This window comes from Lactuca sativa, chromosome 7 (genome assembly GCF_002870075.4).
Source record: "Lactuca sativa cultivar Salinas chromosome 7, Lsat_Salinas_v11, whole genome shotgun sequence".
NCBI lineage: Eukaryota > Viridiplantae > Streptophyta > Magnoliopsida > Asterales > Asteraceae > Lactuca > Lactuca sativa.
The window spans coordinates 38,256,915-38,267,192 of NC_056629.2; positions in this window are offsets into that span (position 1 = coordinate 38,256,915).

The window sequence follows — 10,278 nt, forward strand, 5'->3', positions numbered from 1 at the left end:
TCGTCCTCCAACCGGTGGAAGCTCCGATCAAGTGATGTCTCTAGTCGATGTCGCTGCCGCCAATTCTTCCTCTCCTCTTTTGTTAGATGTCGCCTGCTGCCAACCGCTGGTGAATCGGTCAGCCGCCTAGCCGCCATTGGAGTCGGAATAACCCGCCACTGTGTCGGGTCTTGCTGATGTGAACCCTGCTGCTGGTGTTGCCGCCGCTTCGCGACCGGAGCGCCACCACCACTTCCGTATTTCTTCAGCCGAACATGTGGTTATTGTGTGGGTGTCGCGTCCGTTAGGGAAGCCGTAGGTTGAAGACGGAGCTGTCATCGCTGTTTCTTGTTGCTCGTAGTCGTGGGCTCCCCCGAACGCCATCTTCTAGCCATCATAACACCGCCGCCGCTGCCTAACGGCCGACGAAGACGAAATGTCACCGCTGCGGACGTTGGTGTTGCTGCTACCGCCTCCTCGTGTCACCATCGCCACTATATGCCACCAAGTAGGTGGCTGGGGTTCGTTTGCAACAGAAAACATGTGTGTGTGTCTTTATTGCAGTTAAGTGGTGCTCGGGTGTTGTTTAGCCAGAATTCTCGAAGAATAGCCACAACCACCACCTTGAGGTGGTGGTTGCCGCCACGAGCCACCGTCGGCCACCATTAGGGTGGTTGTGTGTGATTAGCTTAGTGTGTGTGTGTGTGTGTGGTTAGTTGAGATTTAGCCTTGTAAAATGTAATTTGAATTTGGAATAATGAAAATGAACCAAACCACCACCGTGAGCCGTCTTTGACCACCACTACCCGAGGTGGTAGTGGGTGGTGCCCCACTAGCAAACCCTAATGGACCTAGCGAAAACCCTAATGGGCTTATGGATTAGTTTTGGGCCTATTGGTCCATGTTTGGGTGGAAAACCCTAATTGTGAGTATTTGGGCCTTAAACTTATTAGGCCCGCTTTTGGGCCATTGGGATTGGATTGTGAATTAAGCCCAAACTATTCCATGCCATTTATCTAGTAGAGTAAAGGACTTAATGGACTAAGTCCTTAATGGGCTAATTGAGAAAATCCTAATATTTGAGAAATTATCAGGACACACACGAGAATTATTTAATAAGTGAAACATTAAATAATAATCATTGGCATGAAGTAATCTAAGCAATAATGGACTTAATGGATTAAGTCCTTAATGGATTAAGTCCTTAATGGATTAAGTCCTTAGTGGGTTAAGCCCTTAATGGGTTAAGTGAGAAACACTTAACCCTAATTGTCATTTTATGTGAAACCCTAATGTCACATGGGCCTTGAGTTGGGCTTTTCATTTGGGTAATTGGTAATTGGGCCAATAATGGGCAATCCAAGAATGATTATGGACTTGATTATTTAGTTGGGCTTTAGGGTAAGGCCCTAATGAAGGATTGGGCCCAATTTGGAAAATTGGGCCATATGTTGGGCTTTGATCCCTAGTTGACTTTGGGCCTATGGTTTGGACCTTGGGCTCGGGTAAGCCAAGCTTGGGGTAATGTAGTAACCATCCAAAGTATGTAATTATAGTTATGTAGTGGAACCCAATTATTAATTGGGTGTTATTTTGATGCTGACAGATCGGGAATCTGTCATCTAGCAGCTGGGGTCGAGTCTGCGGGACTCCAGCAGTGTGGGATTGAGCCTGCGGGACTTCAGCAGTGTGAGGTGAGTTTCCTTCCAGTAGGAACGAGTCTACGGCCACAATGTCGGCCCGTTTAGTTAGCAGTAGTTCCGGACTTTGGTCTGATGCAGTAGTATGTATGCCTGATGTCTTCGTGATTCATGCATGTTTTGTTATGTGTAGTATGTCGGGCAAGCCCGATACAATATGTGATTATACTATATGTTCATGATATGTTATATCCAGTTTATTCTGGACTTCGGTCTGATGTCGGGCGGGGCCCAAGTTATTCCGGACTTCGGTCTGATGCTGGGCGGGGCCCGATGCAGTGGGCAGGGCCCAAGTTATTCTAGACTTCGGTCTGATGCCAGGCGGGGCCCGATGCAGTGGGTGGGGCCCAAGTTATTCCGGACTTCGGCGTTATGTCGGGCGGGGCCCGATGCAGTGGGCGGGGCCCAAGTTATTCCGGACTTCGGTCTGATGCCGGGCGGGGCCTGATGCAGTGGGCGTGGCCCAATATGTGTTTATATGTTATTGTATGATATGTGGTAGTTTGGGGGAGCTCACTAAGCTTGGTGCTTACAGTTTTTAGTTTTTGTTTCAGGTACTCAGTTTTCAAAAGAGGAGCTCGGGAAGATTGCAGTGCACACACCATTTGTTCAGCCTGGGATGTTTATACTCCGATATACTTGACAGTTGTTATAATATTTCGATATACATTGCTTGTGATTTTTATATGAGGTTTACCGACTATGGTTTTTATTATTAAATTAAACGAAATTTCCAGACTGTGTTTTTGGGACGTTACAAGTTGGTATCAGAGCCTTGGTTTGAGGGATTCGGGCACACTTTCGGGTGTGTCTGAACTCAAACTAAGGAAGTGGTATAAAGTTTTCAAGAGAAAAACCATGTTTACAAAAGGATTTTGAGAAAAGAAAAAAAATTTAGAAAAATATAAAGAAAAGAGTTTTAGAAAAAGCGAAAAGAATTTTGAAAAGAGAAAAGGGTGTGGTGCATGTAATCATCCGAGCTCAAGTAAGTACTCCCAAATTACCCATACAAGCTTATGTTATGATTATCAGTTTCAGTTTCATTAGAACAACATGCTAGAATAGGACTAAGGATCTAGGAGGATGCCTTATGTGTTTGCTATATGTGTTTCAGCTTTATGAGAATTGCATGCTAGTATTGAGTAGACAGCAGTAGGATAGCCTGGTTAGGTTATGCTTGATAGTATGAGCTTATCATTATATGCTAGTGCAGATTAGTCAGTATGATAGCCCGAGTGGTATATGCTTGATTATGTACTCGATGCCCGAATGCTGCTTGCTTTGTGCTTTTAGGAGTTCTAGTTATCTTTACTATCTAGTAAGTGAATATGTTATGTTACATATTGCGAGGATTAAATAATTTCGGAAGGTTAGGTCTAGCTCAATTGCGCAGCTCTTGTTTGAGTCCAACCTGATGGGTTTTAGCCATAAGAACATCCTATGTGCTCATACAAACCCTAATACTTGGATCTAGGTTTCTCTATTGTACATGCAATTCATCCAAGACTATAAACCCTAGATCTAGTATATGACAATCAATATAATATATGAATTAGGGTTTAGATCATACCTTGATTGTTATGTAGCAATAACAATCCCAAATCCTTCTTGTGATGACTTTAGAAAGCTTAGAGTCACAAATGTCACTCCTCTAATGGCTCACAAACACCAAGAGCAAGAGGATGAAGAAGAGAAGAGAATGAGGCTGCCCAAAATGTGTGGAAACCCTAACTAATTAGTTCACCACATTTTTAAATAGAGAGGATATTAGGGTTATCTAACAAGGAAACCCTAATTTGGATGCTTAAGCCCTAAGCAACCCATGAACCCCTTTTTAATAAGCCTTGGACGATTTCTAATGGGTTTCCCCATAGAATTTGTCCAACCTTATATTATAAGGTAATCCATAGCCCAATTGTAATTATCTTATAATTACAATTTCAGTCCCTTAAGTTTAATTAATCTCTTTTAGCCACAAACTTAATTCTTATTAATTCTTGACTAATATTAATTAAACAATATGATTTCTCCTTTAATATATTATTCTCATAATATATTAATAAATCATATTTAATCCTTTCTCTCCATAATTCATCCTATCAAGTTGCTTTGGTGAAGGCAACCCAAAAGGACCATGCACCATCGGGTCAAGTACATACCAAAATAGTTATGGACTTAGACACTAATCCAATAGTCTCCCACTTGGATAAGTCTAATAACTATTATGCGTATGACTTCAGATCCTGATCTGCAATCGTAGCTTTCTAAAGCCGCTGTCAACTCTGATCTTATCAGATATGCGTGTCCTTCAGATAAGGGATCATGTATTCCTCCATTCTAGATATCGTATAGATTGAGACATGGATCTAAATCATTCTCTCTGTCTATGTGTTGTTTCCCGAATTCAGATTTATGACGACTGACAACAGACTACAATTGAACACATCAATTTAGTCCCGGCTTGGCCAAGCGCTTAGGTGCCATCACTAAATCATCGAGGGGCCCACGGATATCACTTTCACCCTACTTTGGATAAAAGGAGCGGATAAACTTTGACTCAATGCTCGCTTGCACTCAATCACCGAATCACACACAAAAATATGTTTTATAACATCGAGTTACTGGTGCGTTTACATATTATCAATATGCAACCGACTCGCAAGATACAACTTACACATCTCGGTTTCAAGAATATAAGATATTAATGCTCAAATCATATTCATAAACACTCATGAACGTTGCAACAAACATTTGCTTATGTCTAATACTCTTTAAACAATCCACACACCAATTCACGACAGTCTTCTTTCATATCTACTTCCAACATATGAACGACTGTGGCCCATTTGAATAATTTGACTGTTCTTAACCAATTAAATTATTCAGGAAGTCAAAACATGCAAAGTGAAACACAAGAATAATACTAATCCCATATGGCCTCAAACCTTTGAGTATAAATAAAACACCTTTTATTTATCACCATATCGATTACTCATTATTTGTCGTTTCGGGTAATCAACTTCTTACTTGAATTACTTACCACACTTGTCCCATGCTCTTAGCATGCATACAATATTTACATACGGTTCTTGCTTTGTGAAATAGATCAAATGAACACATTTCCAATCATACTCATTTCATAACTCCTAATCCTTTCCACAAGTGAAAGAATATCAAATTCTTGCCACTTATAGAATATGCTAGATTCTAACATTTTATGCAATGATCCTTTCGTAATGTCATAGCACAAAAGTCACAATGACTATTGCCAACGAAATTACAAAGTCCTCTATCGGAGATTGTTACAAGACAATTCCATGTGATGTCTTTCACTCAAAGTACATTCCTTTGAACATCCTTTTGCATAAAAGTTTCTAATCTAGACATTGATTCTCAATATCCAACTCCCAATATGGGAACATTTCCATATTTTCCATATGACAACTCATTCTTAATAGAATCTTATCTATTCATAATAAATTCGATATGGTCCATCCAATATCATACTTCCAACTTCTCACAAGCGACCAATCCTCGGCGAACCCTGGATTGTCCTTTGATAGTTGTTTAATTATCTTAGTCAAAAACGATTCTTGTCCTTTTCCCTCTAAATGTGGTGGACATTTGGAAAATTTTAGAATGCTAAAGTATTATAGCACTTGCAATCGATCCTATACCCGAAGTGTAAGCGACACGATGCATAATGTCTTACATGAAGATTTAATACTTTATTAATCTTCTGCCATAATATTTTACGTGCTACGTTCTCACAATTCGAAATATGAAGAGGAATGCCATAATCATAATCGAAATTTAAGAACACACTATGTATCCTTGACTAATATTATTAACATTCCACAACCTAAGCTTTTAGATTTGTGTAACGCCCGTAGACCCGGGCTAGTTAATTTAGAGACGATAAGCATCAAAATGACTTTTTGATGGAAGATTATTTAGAAGGATTAATCTTAACCAAGTTGTAGTATATGTCACAAGGTTTCTGTGCATATAAAGAACGCCAAAATCCGAGTTATAACGAAGAAGTTATGACCTGTCAAAGTTTCGCGACAGAACCGGCACGACCCAGCGCAACGTAAATAGTGAATTTAAGATATATATATATATATATATATATATATATATATATATATATATATATATCCTTAGTGATCTAAATGAGAATTGAAGATCTCATCGATAGTAGTGCAACGACGGAAAGACGAATGAAAACGAAGTTCAGATGAAGGAGTTATGAATTTCGAACGGAGTTTTCCTGTCCCGGCCTACTAAAGATAATATATAAGTAATATATTTATAATATATTAAAAATAAAGTCAAAATTATCCAATGGAGTATAAACGATAGTTGTAGAGCATAATCTCACCTTCGCGACGATATAAAGAACGTCGAAAACGGAGTTCGTATGCGAAAATTACGAATTTCTGAAGTTCGGGGCGCGAAACCCCAAAACTGTCAGAGACCACGACGTGGCAAGCAGTGCCACGACGTGGCAAGCAGTGCCACGACGTGGCAAGTCTCCTGACACCTCCGGGAGTCCCCCAGATGCAACTTGTAATGACGTATGCAATGACCAAGCCCACGACGTGGAAAAAGGATCCCACGACGTGGCAAGGGCCAAATTTGCCCTATAAATAGATTTGAAGGGCCAGCCGACTATGGTTGCTCCATCCCTTCTCTCCCACTCCCGATACACTCTCTAAGCCCTATTTTAACCCCCCGAAGCCCCGGTATCAACCCCGAGACCCGAAGCACCGAAGATCCCGAGAATAAAAGAGTTTCCGAGCCGAAGCTCTGCCCGCGAGAAACCCGGTGTGTGAAGAGATCCCGGTTTCACCGAAGAATACTACTTCTACAAGCCGTAGTGTTGTCCGATCATCTTCTGATCAAGTGAGTGTATAGTCACTTTCATCTTACATATAGATATGAAGTATTTTATAAAATACGTGTTATGTGTATATATATTGTTGTTTATATGTGTGAGTGTGTGGTCACTTTCTTTAACATATATATATATATATATATATATATATATATATATATATATATATATATATATATATATATATATTAAGTATTTGCTATGAAATACGTGCTATGTGTTTATATATTGTTGTTTATTTGAGATGTTGGTGGAATGGATAAACTATATAGGTTTTAATGAGTTAAACTGTATATGTATTTTGTAACTACAAATATGTTGGGTAGGACATGGGTAGATGAGATCCGTGAGTATGGATCAGATCAAGAGATTAGTTTAGATCCGTGAGTATGGATTAGACCAAGAGGTTAGTTTTAGATCCGAGAGTATGGATCAAGTAAAGAGATAAACTTGGTATTAGTCCGGGAGTATGGATTAAGACTAAGTTAATTGTCCCTAGTCCGGGAGTATGGATTGGACACAGTTATAGATCCGGGAGTATGGATCAGATATGGATTAAGACTAAGTTAATTGTCCCTAGTCTGGGAGTATAGATTGGGCACAGTTATAGATCCGGGAGTATGGATTATATCAGGATTAGGGTATAGTTAATTGTCCCTATTCCGAGAGTATGGAATGGGTACAATTATTGATTCGGTAGTAGGGATCAGATCAGGAGATTAGTTTTAGATCCGTGAGTATGGATCAAGTAGTTTTAGATCCGTGAGTATGGATCAGGTAGTTTTAGATCCGTAAGTATGGATGAGGTGAAAAGGTAGTTTTAGATCCGTGAATATGGATCAGAGGAAAATGTTAGTTTTAGATTCGTGAGTATGGATCGGGTGAAAAGGTTAGTTTTAGATCCGTGAGTAGGGATCAGGTAAAGAGGAAAATTTTAGATACGAGAGTTTAGATCGTGTCGTTGTGAGGATCGATGGGGTGGGATAAGAGTTGCCTTTATATGGTGAAAATATACAAGTTTGAATGTTCTATATTTATAAATATATGATATAACATTGTGGGATGAAAACCCTATATGCTCACCAGGCTCCCAAGCCTGACCCACTCAATTTTCTTTGTATCACAGGTATCGATACGAAGACATATTTCACATAGAGATTTAAAGGAGATATAAATCATTAGTGTAAATAAATGTAAGTTCTGTTTATGCTTATGTGTCTGTATCGGAACATGACATCCTGAGATTTTGTTATATAATGAAAATACATTTCTTTAAAGGAATGCTTTGATAAATTCTTATCATATTTTGTTTTGGGAATAAATTCCGCAACTGTTTTCTTTAAAAAATTACTCTGATTTTAAAAACAAAGCATAAACAAATCGGTCTTTTCTGGCCGTGAAATTGGGGATGTCATAATTTGAAATGAAGCATAATATTCTCTCCCTTAATTATAGCAAAACAACTATTCAACCCTTACGACTTTGCAAAGTATGACTCTTGTTTTCTATAATTAATATTGCTAACTTGCAATACTTGCCTTAATAATCATACAAACATAACATTCATGCTCCCACTATCACAATGATTATTATAAACATAACACTTTTGCTAGCTTTGACATGTATTCAGAAACAGTTTAACTTTCAGAAAAACAATACCTATTGAATTTCTTAAGTTCATGTTTCTAATACCTAATGCTTTGATAATCCTTTATCTAAGCTTATACACCTTTCCTTTAGATAGCTCATAAGTGTGTCTAAACAATTAAGACTAATTTCCAAATCTCACAATTCGAATCATGGAAAGGGATACCGTAACCATAATCGAATTCGAGAATACAATTTCACAATCACTATCTTCTTAAGATCTTTATTAGTGAAAGCATTTCCTCACAATCATTTTCATGAAGGAGGGAATCTTATGACACTTAGATTTTAATGGTGTATGTGTTTCTATCCATGTGAATTTGTTAAAACTAAAGTTTATGACAAATTCAAACTCATATGGACTGAACTTTCTTAATCTTCGATTCTCGTTTAGATTGTTTCGGCTAAAAACCGCTCGATCTCAAATCGAGTATTCGGGCTGCATACCGCTAAGTCGAAACTTCAGAAAATCATAACTTCCTCATACGAAGTCAGATTTGGGCGTTCTTTTTATGCACGCTCTCGGTTTAACGAAATCTACGACTTTCGTTTAGATCACTAAGGCTAGATATCACTCCATCTTAAATTCATATTTTACGTCATTCGGCGTCGTGCCGGTTCTGTCGCGAAACTTCGACAGGTCATAACTTCTTCGTTATAACTCGGATTTTGGCATTCCTTATATCTCCGGAATCCTTGTTTCGACCACTTCAACTTTATGTAAAGATATCGGGCTTATCTCACACTTCAATTTTGACGCTTAGTTTTATCATTTATTAATTATATCTTTATAATTAAGTAATAAGCACACAATTACACATAATTCACATAAAATACTCAAATATTTCATCATTAATACTTCAAAAAGAGTTACAAGGGTTAACCTAGACTATTACATCAACGAAAATGCCTAGCCTGGAAACGCGGGCGTTACAATTCTCTCCCCCTTAGGATGATTCCGTCCCCGGAATCACACATCAACAAACAAATGCGGATAGCGAATCAACATGTCACTCTCCGTTTCCCACCTGAGATTTGGCCCATTCGAATGTTTCCAACGAACAAGCACTAATTCGACCATCTTGCGTCGAAGCTTCTTAGTCTTTCGGTCAACAATTGCCTCAGGTTCTTCAATTAACCTCTTGTTTTCATCAATTCTCAATTCAGAAATTAGAATTATATCGAGAACTTCTCCCGTGAACTTCCTCAAGTAACACACATGAAAAGTATTGTGAATTCCATTCAGTTCCTCTGGTAGTTCAAGCTTGTAAGCTTGGTTCCCAATCCTCTGAAGAACTTTAAACGGTCCAATAAACCTTGGACTCAACTTTCCGCTTTTACCAAATCTTATAAGTCCCTTCCATGGCGAGACTTTAAGCAAAACCGAATCTCCAACTTCGAAAGTCATCGGTCTTCGCTTCTTGTCAGCATAGCTCTTTTGACGATCTTGAGCTGCTAACATTCTTTCTCTAATTACTTTCAACTTTTCAGCGGTTTGATGGACCATCTCGGGACCCATAAACTGCTTTTCTCCAGCCTCAAGCCAACAAGACGGCGTACGACACTTCTGTCCGTACAAAGCTTGATAAGGTGCCATCTTTATGCTCGAGTGTAAACTATTATTGTAGGAAAATTCTACCATAGGTAAATGTTCATCCCAGTTACCTAGGAATTCCAGGGTACATGATCTCAGCATATCTTCAAGTGTTTGTATTGATCTTTCACTCTGGCCATCAGTCTGCGGATGGTAAGCTGTACTTAAACACAACTTGGTATCCATTTCCTCTTGTAGACTTTTCCAAAATCGTGAGGTGAAACGGCCGTCACGATCCGACACAATCGTTAACAGAACACCGTGAAGCCTCACAATTTCCTTCATGTAAGAACTTGCAAGCTTTTCCATAGACCATTTCTCATTGACTGCTATGAAATGCGCACTCTTAGTGAATCGATCAACGACCACCCAAATCATGGTGTGACCACTTTTTGTTCTGGGCAGTTTAGTGACAAAATCCATCGCAATGTCTTCCCATTTACCCATAGGCACAGGTA